General features: G+C 45.2%; 1 protein-coding gene across 1 annotated transcript in view; it reads right to left on the bottom strand.

Moving 5' to 3' along the window:
• TRAP1 (TNF receptor associated protein 1) overlaps window positions 1-12,353 on the bottom strand; it is a 283,860-nt gene that overhangs the window by 225,515 nt on the left and 45,992 nt on the right. The window lies entirely within an intron of this gene.

The raw sequence follows: 12,353 nt of genomic DNA, 5'->3' as shown, positions 1-12,353 counted from the left end.
TTAGGAACTTCGACAGGAAAAGCCCGCTGGAGCGCCGCTGGAAAGAGCCGAAGATCGTCCTTCTTACCACGAGGACCGCGATAAAGGTGGAAGGCCGAAAGGGGTGGATCCACACGAGTCATATTAAGAAATGTAAGGAACTGTTGCCAGAAGCCGACTCGTCCACCCCCTCCAAGGACTGCATCGAATCTAGTGACTGTAAAGTTTCCAAGCGAGAGAAAACTCCCCAAGAGGAGTATCGGACTAAACTTCGATCTAGCAAGTCAGACAGTTTAATTGTTTAAGTCCTCCCCTAGGTGAATCGGTTAAATAGTTTCTGACATGTATCCCCTAGATCGAGATAGAGAGAGAGAGAGACAACTCAAGAAACGTACATATTGTAAATCACTACGCAGTCACTGTATTGTGACATTATTGGTCATGTTTTTTCTAAGTCTTTTGATTATTGTTGCGAGTATACTGCTGCCAATCTATTACCCTATTTTCAAGCGTGAACAATCTGCTTACAATGTTTCTGCTGAACATTCTTTTAGTGAATTACCTCCCCATGAATTGTCTTACAGACTTGCGCTGCGCAACAATACATTCATTAGTATGTTACATCACTCCCATCAGACTAATAATGCTACAAACTGTTGGATATGTGGCCGACTACCTCCCTATCAGAAATACAAGGGAGTTCTGCCTCTTTTTCCGTACCCGTTCACTCACAATGGCTCCTGTGGTGCATGGTTTAGACTAATTAATTCTTTAGATCCTGACATTGCTGTTTTCGAGGGGAATTGGATTTGGGGAAACCTGAACCTAGTTCTGCTCAATGCCTGTTACCCTGACAAAAAGGGACTTCCCATTAGAATAGGAACTGATCTAGAAAATGAAGTATATGGATTAGGTAATTATACAATTAACCTCATGATTCTTACTGTTGAATCCGAAGCTGCACCAGTTCTCCCTGCTATGTCAGTATTACCAGTCACTGGTGATTTATGTGTCAGAAAGAAGGGTTCAGTACACTTAGGTCATAGTAAATGTACTACTGTGGTCGAATTCCGTGATCATGGCAAGTCTTCCTTTAGGGCTACTTGTCATTCCTATTTTGTTTGTGGCCATACCGCATACATACGCTTACCTCCAGATTGGGATGGTACCTGTTACATTGCATTCCTTCTGCCCCCTGTTTTTCTAGCCCCTCCTGATTATCACAGAAATACAAATCTAGTAAAGAATAGACTCCGAAGAAATCTCCCGATTGTCGACTATACTGAAACGGCATGGGAGCAATACACAGATTTCAATAAAGGATTCTTTTTCTTCACAGGTCCCGTTCAAAACAGTAAACTAATACGTAGATTAACTAGAACACTCGAAGCAGTAGTAAATGAAACTACCTCCGCTCTAGGCAACTTAACAGAGGAGCAGTCCGCTATGCGGGTTGTTGTTCTTCAGAATCGTCTCGTTATTGACGTCATCTTGGCAGATAGAGGCGGAGCTTGTAAGGTCATCGGGTCAAGTTGCTGTGTTTTCATTCCAGAAAACGCACCAACGGTATATAAAGCTATTACACGTCTTCATAAAATTGCAAGTTTGATACATCAGAATCCAGGCACCTGGACTTGGTCCGGTTGGTTCTGGACAACGTTGACCGCTTGGGGATGGAAGATCCTATCCTTCCTAGGTATTGCCCTGCTCATAGTATTCAGTTGCTGCCTGTGCCTACAGTGTGGGCCAGCGATTTGTGGACTGTGCGCCACATCGTGCATTGCACACTCCAGTTTTCACTCAAAGCGCAAAAGGAAGAAAGAAGAGCAAATGGTGTTACAAGACCAGACTGATCGGTTCATGAGGATCGATATATCATGAAGGGTCCGTAGGGAACAAGGAGGGAATGAGGAAATATAAATTTTATGGTCTAGTCATGTTCCCTAGGGTGTACCCCACCGTCTCCATGTACCAGCTTAAAGTACATGTAACTTCCCTCCTGTGCCAGCTACGAAGACGCAAATATATTTGCGTCCACCGTTAACATGTCCTCTTTCAGATCCACCCTGAATGGGTTGAATATTCAGTTCCTAAGTATGCCATGCCAACGTCTTTTTGTGGTGTACTTTACACGTTTTTCAGCTCTGGCGAAGTAGGCCCTGAATTCTGCCATCGAGCCTTTTTCCTGACTTCTAACTCTGAATGTCTCAGCCTAGGCTGCCTCTGTGCCCGTGACCTCTGCCTTACTCCCTGCGCGGCTCCCGGCGCTTAGCTCAGCCTGCTGCCTGCCAAGACTGTATTCAACCTTCGAGTTATCTGTTCCGCTCCTCGAAAATGCATTCCTACCTACTAGTTTAAGTAAACATCCCCCCAGCTGCAGAGCAAAGGGCCCGGCCTCACTGTCTCCGTGCAAGTAATTCATAGTCTCCGTTACCATGGTAGGCCCATGCCCCCCTCGCATCTCATGCAGACACTTAGACGCTTATACACGCACTCACAGTCAGTATAGAATAGCTTCTGCCCCAGAGACCTTTCCCTCTAGATAATATGGTTCCTAAACATCCGATACTAGATATGATAGAAGTACGAGTTGATCTGACATGCCAGACTTCTGTCTCTTTCCGCTAGTGTAAATGTCAAGTCCCCTGCACCCTCCAGCTTCACGTCAATCACACGTCATGCAGCTGCGCGCGCATCCAGACCTCAGATTTCTGCTGACATTGCAAGATTCTGCTTTGTACCCACCTACTTGTGACATTCACATATGACGTTTCTAGCACACACCTCTATGTTCACGCCTAGTTTATGCCTTCTAATTACGTATCACTACCACATGTGTGTTTTATCTTGCTTCTCTCAGCTGTTACGCCTACTGTATTGGTTTCTATAATGTGACTTAAGTATATAAGCTATGTATTGTCAATAAAGTAAGGCTCTATCCCTTCCTGCACCCCAGTGGTTGCAGGAACCCGATACCCGATCTGATATCATGATCATTCCTTTTTAAGGAATAAAACCCCTAAGAACTCTAACACCACGGACTCTGCCTCTTTCTTTCCGATTGAGTTATTTTTGATTAAGTACTTACCTGCATAGAAATTAAGACGGTAAATCAAATATTTACCACAGTCTTTCAAGGTGGTTCAATCAGACCGTGGCTTAGAAGATTCAAATGATAAGTATTCAGTGACTGGGTATCATTAATATTATTGTAATCATTTTTTGCAAACCATTTCCCTGCGACTCATGAGCAATGTAAAAAGATTTAGGGTACATATCACATTGCTATACTACTTAGGGTACACATCCTATTGCGATACCACTAAGACAGTTACTTTCTAGTATTTGAGCATATGTGTCGTAATTAGATTATTAACTTTACATTACCCATATTTCTTCAATCAATTTTCTGCCTCTAGTAACCATGCATTAACTTCCAATCTGTTCAAGGTAGCATTCATCTGGTGGCTGTGTAAGATCATGCATAAATGCCTGCCAGTCAATCAAATCTTCTACCAATGTATTGTCTGATTCAGTCATTTTCATGCTGATTTCCTCATATACTGACCATTATGCCACAATTTAGAATTCATTGGGGGTTGCAATGCAAAAAATAATTAGAAAATTAGACATGGTGGAGTGCATGTGTCCAGCTAATGTGCTGCATGTGGCATTCTTGCTATCAATTGTTCCGGGCGTATCTTAAACCCCAAACGGTTGTTCATGGAGGAGTACATTATATAACAAAGTTATTGTGCCCTTCTTCATCATCATGTCTAGTAGCATAGAAAGAGTCTGCAAGTTTCCTCCCCAAGAATCATCTTTGCATAGTCTACTTTACTGCATAAACTGAGAATCTCAGAAGGCACAGGTTACACACGCTTCTTTAAATGCAATAAACCCTCAATATAAAAGTCTCCCATAGTTACTCCATTTCCTATTTTCTACTTTTAAATATTCATGACTTCTGAAATTGTAATAAAGTTAGGCATCAAAAATAGAGGATCTGAACCGGAGGAGGACCTATAGCCCAGCATGCTCCGGCGGAGCCCACTCCCACACACACACTAGATGCGTCATGAGTTTTCGTACATATGGTTCCCACACACATGCATGGGGTTAGGGAGGGTTGAGGGAGGGTTCGGGGAGTTGGGTGGATAGATTCTTGAAAAGATGAAGATAGGGTTGATGCTCTTGTATACCATTGATTTTGCTGATTCATTGCTTGGACGCTCAGATTTATTTTGTGATTGTACTCACAATGTCTAGTGGTATCGTCCTGATTGTGGGATGCCACTTTATTTCCTCTGCTCATCTTTATCAATAAAATTGTTGTGAAAAAAAAAATAGAGGATCTGGCAAAATGTACAATACCTTAACTTTTTAGCCGCAGAAGATGTCTCCACTGCAACACAACCATCTGAACTAAACACTGAACCTATCTTTCTATCCTTCTAATGTCAACGAATGTCATGGGCATTTCTGTTCGCGTCATACTTCTCTCCAATAATGCAACATTAACGCATTCTTCTTCTGAGAACTCATGAAGCTGTATGTATTGTAACTAGGCTGAATGATAATATCACTCCTCAAAACCTCTCCTGGAGTTCCAACTCTACTTCTCCAGCTTGCCTAGACAAACAAAGTCAATAAACTGTCCAGATCAATAAACATTTTAGGGGTTAAACACGCAACACAGAGAGATAACAGCATCTGAAAGTACCATCATTTTGTTGATTACTACACTTCCAGCAAGTGACAGCGAAGTGATTTTGAGAAACTATGATTTTTTTCATTCAAACCGGGACATTGCAAATGTGCCAGTGTGCCTCATCTCTGGCCAGCAATATACAGACATTTCTAAAAGATATTGCCCAAGAGATAAGAATTTTTTAACTTCAGTATTAAAGTTACTTCTCAGCGCACCCAGAGGAAAAGGGACTGATTTGTCTCGGTTTGCTCGAATCCCTGAAATGGCATCAAAACCATCTAATATGGCAACCAGCTTTGTCACCGATTCTAATGAGTTTGGCAGAGACTGTAGAATGCTTTAGTACATAAAGATAGCATATTTTCAAGCTCCTATCTCGATACCGTCCTGTATCATACACGATTTCCTCATGCACGCTAATCATTCACTCGTCATAGCGTTCAACAACAGTGCCAACAGGCAACCCTGTCATGTTCCAATTCACATTCCATAGACACCATATCACTGGTTGTCACAATAACCATAGGTCTTACGTAGAACAAGAGACTTGCTTCATTGACAGTGGTCATATACTCGCTGCAGGGATAGAAATGCTTGATAATCTATGGATGAATGTACCATTCCATAGACACCATATCACTGGTTGTCACAATAACCATAGGTCTTACGTAGAACAAGAGACTTGCTTCATTGACAGTGGTCATATACTCGCTGCAGGGATAGAAATGCTTGATAATCTATGGATGAATGTACCTTTGATAGCATAGGTCTTACCTAGAACAAGAGACTTGCTTCATTGACAGTGGTCATATACTCGCTGCAGGGATAGAAATGCTTGATAATCTATGGATGAATGTACCTTTGATAGCATAGGTCTTACCTAGAACAAGAGACTTGCTTCATTGACAGTGGTCATATACTCGCTGCAGGGATAGAAATGCTTGATAATCTATGGATGAATGTACCATTCCATAGACACCATATCACTGGTTGTCACAATAACCATAGGTCTTACGTAGAACAAGAGACTTGCTTCATTGACAGTGGTCATATACTCGCTGCAGGGATAGAAATGCTTGATAATCTATGGATGAATGTACCTTTGATAGCCATGGGTGTTCCCTCCTTGACTCCAAGTGAATCCCTCAATGAAGTAATAGGAAAGTTCTGTGAAATTTGCAATATATAATATTTTCAGGAGGGAACAAAACTGCAACTGATTTGCAAAGTGTACTTCATCTGTTTCTGCTTTGCACTTTTAGAGAAAATTCGCCACAAATGTCAGATCCTTGGAACAGCTTCTGGAGCATTAAGCACCCCCCCCCCCACATCAAAGGAACATTACTCTGCAGCACCTTATTACATTGGGGAAACAGAGTGACACAGCAAAAATAGTGGTTTAAACTTGCTCCATTGGCTTGAGAAGCTAGAGTCACTTTCAAGATGCTAACCCATGCTCACAAGGCCCTCCACGACACCTGACCAGCATACCTGAACAGCCGACTCAAATTCCACGCACCCCAAAGGACCCTACGATCAGCCCAGCTCTCCTATGCCATGGTCCCCCACACCAGAAAGACCAGATCGGGAAGCCGCTCCTTCTCCTTCCGCGCAGCCAGAGCCTGGAACAACCTTCCGCTCCACCTCAGATAACATCGCTTATGTCTCTTAATATGTAAAACTATAGAAGGTGTCCTTTTTTCCCACTCTATGCCGGCGGTCCAGCTGTTCCAAGATTAACATAACGGAGGTTCTGAGGACCCTGTCAATCTATGAATTTTGTACAGCCTCAGAGTTTATGGTCAGGTACAAGGTACAAATAGCATTGTTGCAAGAAACCCACTTCCTCCGAACAGAAGTCATGCAAATGGGAAAACGACAGCAGGGCCATATATATGCTGCCAAGTTCTCTAATTATGCAAGAGGAGTGAAAAGATGGATATCAGCTGGGGTGCTGATTCTAGAACAGACTGTGGAGGCAGAACCCTTGGGCAGATATGTGATTGTAATGGGGTGCTTGACACGAGTGGAGAACTGCCTTCTGAATATTGACTTCCCGAATAGAGATGATCACCTCTTATTCCCTATTTTTATGAGAATAATTGCTCCCTGCATGAATCGGAGAATTATGTGGGCAAACAACTTTAACTATGTCTTGTACTGGCGCTTAAACAAAAAGCATCCAGAGATGGGGCTTAAACCCCATATGGAAACAACATTGCAGGGTGTCATGACTGACCTATACTTAATAGATAATTGGCAAATCAACGCCCAGGGGAGAGGGCATATTAATTTCACTCACAAGTACACAGAGGCCACAGCAGACTTGATTATATGCTTGGACGCTGGGAAGATGATGAAATCTACAATACCTCAGTGCACCTTAATTTTTATCGCTCTGACTACTACCAGCTGCTCCTGACATTGATGCAGAAGTGACTTAGGCCCAAGTTAACTTTATGTCACCTACAAGCAGAGACACTACAGGGATGCCGCTTCCCTGTGCCACATCTGAGAGTACACAGGAACCTTCTTTCAGACTAATCAGGACTCTGCAACTTGCAGAGCCGCAAAGCAGGACGCCTACAAGGTCGCACTGCAAGGTAAGTGTATAGCTCAAGGACACAGGGTGCGAGGACAACTACAGCAGACACTGACAGACCTAGAGTAGCAATTAACTTAACTGGACACATGAGCAGAACTGTAGACCGACGACCACCGAGCACGCATGGAGGTGCATAGCAGACAGGAGAGGCCTGGAGTAGGTTAGAGAAATTAACACGCACACAGTACAGGCGTCTTGTCAGGAAGAGAATAAAACTGGGAGACAGTTAGCGTGGCTACTGAACTGGGAAAAGCGACAGATACACATATTAGCCTTACCTAGGAGGGGAGACCACAATATTGTAGGAAGAGATCTGATTAATTAGTCCTGTTCAGCATTTTGCAGTCAGGGTTTGCGCAGCCCCATGTCGCCCAGGTGGTGATATTGGAGCAATATCTGTCAGAATTGAAGTTGTCGCACCTCACAGCGGGGCAGTGACAGTTCCTAGAACAACTGATCGAAATAACAGAGCTTAAGAAGGCCCTAGCAGACATGACCAGGGGTAGAGCATCCAGAGCAGATGGGTTTCTGGTTGAGCTATAACTAGCACTACCTGCCTCGGTGCTGGAGAAGCTTTTAGACGTCTTTTTAGAGGTGAACAAAAGGGGAGTACACCTACTGTCTCTGAGAGAGGCATTAAGGGTCCTCATCCCCAAGGAGGAAACGGACCTCATAAGACATAACCGTGTAACGGTTGCTCTCAATGTGGAGCACAGACGTCAAAATACTCTGTAAGGTAATGGCCACCAGACTGCTGACTGTGGTGTCCGATTTGAGGCACCCAGACCAGATGGGGTTTGTCCCGCGCAGGAGCACGGAGTACAACATCAGACAACAGAACCATATTCTTCATGTGTTGGAGTGTGCAGAGGAAGATTATGCACTTGCAGAGTTGGATCTGGATTGTGCGTTTTATACAGTTGGCTGGCAATATATGTGGGAGGCACTGCGCTCAGTGTCATGGGCTTTGGTCCTGGGTTCATTTAGTGGGTGCATTCTTATACACTGACCTGGTTTCTTGGGTGCGCACGAAAGGCATTGCTAGACCTGGCATCTTTTGGCGTGTTTCCCCTGGGTTTTGGCTTTCTGACCTCCCGGTTTTGACTCCGTTTTTGCTGCCGTAGTGTTTCTGCGCACTTTTCTCACTGCTGTTCAGCGGTACAGTGCAAGTGCTCCTGTGGTAAATTGTGTTATGGATTGGTGTTTCCATGATTGGATATTTGATTTACTTGATAGTCCCTAGTAAAGTGCACTGAGTGTAGCAGGGCCTGTGAATTAAATGCTGCTAGTGGGTCTGCAGCACGGATTGTGCCACCTACGTGAGTAGCCTTGAAAAGGTAACTCAGACCCACTATTGTGGAGTCTGCGTGCAGTTTGTAACTGCTATGTTGACTTGGCCAGTGCACAAACTTGCCAGTCCCTCACCCTCCCTTTTCTTACATGTCAGCCACCCCTAAGGTAGGCCCATGGTACCCCTGTGGGCCGGGTGCAGTGTATGTGAAAGGTAGGACATGCCCTGGTGTGTGTGGCATGTCCTGATAGTGAATTACAGCCAATTTTGTTTCTCGCTATTGCAAGGCTACCTGTTCCCCATAGGACAAAATGGGGAGTTTGTTTAAAACATCTTACAAACATAACTGGCCCGGGGAATTAGGTAGGAAAATAAAGTTTAGTATGCCTGAACTCAGAATCTGAAGATGCATCTTTTAGTGCAGGTAATTTTACATTCTGTGTTTGAAAATAACACTTTTAGAAAGTAGGTCTTTTCTTGCTCAGTCAGCCTCTGTAGCTCTGCTGGAATGTGGCTTGCCTGTCTGGGTTTTGGATGACAGAAGGCCGGGGAGCAGGAGTGGGTCCAGATAGTCTAGGTAGGTCAGGAGAGGCTGAATAGACCTGGGCTGCAATTGGGGAAGGGGGGGGCGGGGAGATTTCCTTGCACCTCAAAGGGCCTGGTTTGCCTCTGACCATGCCGTCTCCACCTCATGCCTGGAAGTCACACCAGAGAAGGCAAAACTGGTTCTGGCTGGGCACAGACACTCTCTGCCTAAGAGATCAAAGGATTTTGGGATATTAATATTGGGGCCCAGACCCCTGAATGTTAGAATTCTTTTTGACCAAGAAAACTGCCAAGAAGAAGAGCTGGATAAGCTGTGAGGAGGAACTACCACATTGCTGTGTGACTGGACTGAACATTCTGCAATCTACTTTTGTGAGTTTCTCCAAGGGCTTGAGGTAGAGCTTTCCCCCTGTTTAAGAAGTCTCAGGAACAGCAAAGACCTCAAGCTCTTCTGCCCTCGGCACTGGGGACTGTGGGTTTGTGCTGCCACAGAGGAAAAAGCAACCCAACACCCTCTACGACGCAGCTGCCGGTTCAGTTTCCTGAAGGAAGCGCCGCAACACGAACCTGGTCTCACAGACGATGCCGCTGCTCGCACCGCAATCTGTGAGCCCCGCACTCCGCACCGCCTCGCTTCACGACGACGCCTTGGTAGCCTCGATGACGACGCTCCACGCCGAAATAGACGCCGCTGCTCGCACCGTGGTTCGAGGACACCGCTCGTAAAGTTACACGATGACTGCTTTCATCCCATACCGCAGCCTTGACCTACAGACTCCGGCGCCATCATCTCCAGTTCATCAGCCGGTGACAGCGCTTTAGCAACAACGACGCCACTGCTTGCACCGCGACATGCCAGCCCCACGACGAGTACCACATTTACTTCACACTGCGACCCTGGTCTCACCGACGATGCCATCTCACGCTACCACCAAGGTGCTGCTCGCACTGCGATCTGAGGGCACTGCTGCACTTCGCACCGCAGCACCAAACACCTGCCGATGCCAGCGCTCCTGACTTCAACAGAGAGGAGTTCGGTCTGCAACACGTGTGACTTCAGGGGCCCGACGACTCCGGAACCGACGCCTGCGGAAGCTGTACGAGAGGTCGCCGACACCCTGCATTTTTAAAAGGTACTATTTGCGGGTCTTTCCAACACCATAGCTTGCCCACGAAGCCGCGGTCAGCCAGAACTGTTTGGATTTTTTTGCTCACGACGCCGTGATAGCCCCGGATGGAGCTATCGACATCAAGGTACTGTTTTTCCAGCATATTTTGATAACTGAAGATTTTTAAGTACTGTATTGTGAAGTTTTATAGTTTTTGGTCGTGTCTTAAGTATATAAAAATATTGGATATTTTTCTGAACTGGTGTGGTGTCCTTTTGTAGTGCTTACACTGTATTACTGTTGGTTATGTGCAAATGCTTTACACACTGCCTCTAAGATAAACCTGACTGCTCGTGCCAAGCTACCAAGGGGGTGAGCAGGGGTTATTTTAGGAGTGTAACTCCCTTATCCTGACTAGAGTGGTGGTTTCTGCCTGGCTTTGGCACATGCCCTAGCCTACCAAAAATCCCACTTCTAACAGGCATGGTGTCAGATCCCTGGAAATTGGGCCGAGGCACTAGACAAGGATGCCCTGTGTCCCAAGTGGTTTTTGCGCTTGCAGTGGAGTTGTTGGCCTGTAAGCTGAGAACCAGGTTGGGGCCCTGAGGTATGCGCGTAACGGACACGACCCATGCTGTGTCAATCTATGCAGATGATATGATGGTGTACTCTTGGGGGTGGCCCAAGATGGTTGACCCTTCAGATACTGGACAAATAAGAAACTTTTGCCAAGATGTCAGGCCTGTGCGTTAACAGAGCTAAATCTAAGCTACACTGAGAGACGGATCAACTCCATTACCTAGGGATTTGGGATACAAAAGGGGCTCTGGTGCACTATGACCCTAATGTGGGAAAACTACTGGAAAGACTACGGCACTTAGTCAAGTGGTGGACGATGCTATGGCTCTCTATAATGGGAGGGTGGCTCTGAACAGAATGGTGCTCCTTTCATGCTGCCTGTATGTCCTGCAAAATGTGATGATTCCCATCCAGAAAACCGCCTTTACGCAGCTAAATCAGCTACGGTGTAACGTGGTGTCGGCTGGAAAGTGCAACTGAGTAAAACTGAACATTCTGAAACTCTAGTGGTTGGAGGGGGGGCTGGTCAAAAGAACATGGAAGGGGAGTTCCCAATAATAAAGAGGAGGTATTGACAACTCTATAGGTAAAGGGAAAACCAAAAGCCCACAAAACACCTAAATAATATCAAATATTTATTTTTATTAACATAAAAAAATAATTCAGTTATGAAAATGTAATATACAATACATTTCTTTATCATAATTTTGTTTGAGGTTATCATAAGAAACACAAGCAAGAAATATAATCACAGCCTTAGGACAACAAGGAGGGGGGGCTGGGACTGTCAACCTGCTTTTGTATTGTGCAGCCAGTTTCAGCATGTGGTCCACTCGTTTGATGATGATCCAAAGTGGGAAACGCCACTATTAGCATGATCTCAGTGTCCATACAACCTACCAGAAGCTTTTATGATAGAAAAAGGTATCTCCAAAGACACACTGTATCTCTTTAGTTTAATTGCAAATGTCTGGCACAGAGTAGTCAGCATAATACTCAGAAACCCCCTTTTGAAATAACACTCCTCTGTGGACACTGCACCCGTGTGCAGCTCTGCAATAGGACATATGCTGTGCTAGATGGTGAGTAGGCGGGTGTTACATAGTGGGCGACGTCTCAACAACATAATTATTTCATTTGCGCAGGAATTGTTTGGATTGGGGCCAGGGCAGTTCCTGCATATGCATGGGTGGTGCACACATATCTGGAGAGTGGCCTACTGCCCCCTCGCGAAGATTGCACTTAGAAAGGCCCAGAAAGGCTACTACGCTTCTATAAATATAGCCAAAAATCAGTACTATGCTGAACGCATAGCAGAGTCTCGCAACAATGCCACTACCGACCCTTGCCATGCCCGCCTTTTGGCGGCTGTAGCAGAAGTTGTTAATCCGGAAGTTAATTCACTTATTAACTTGTCCCTTAAATCTGCTACAGGTCCGCCCGAATGGAAGCAGGCCAAACTGCTCCCCCTGCTTAAAAAAGCCCTCTCATGACCCCGTTAACTACCGCCCTATCTCCCTCCTTCAAGCGGTT

Source organism: Lissotriton vulgaris, chromosome 10, assembly GCF_964263255.1.
Source record: "Lissotriton vulgaris chromosome 10, aLisVul1.2, whole genome shotgun sequence".
Taxonomy (NCBI): Eukaryota; Metazoa; Chordata; class Amphibia; order Caudata; family Salamandridae; genus Lissotriton; species Lissotriton vulgaris.
This window is presented reverse-complemented; position numbering and strand designations above follow the sequence as displayed.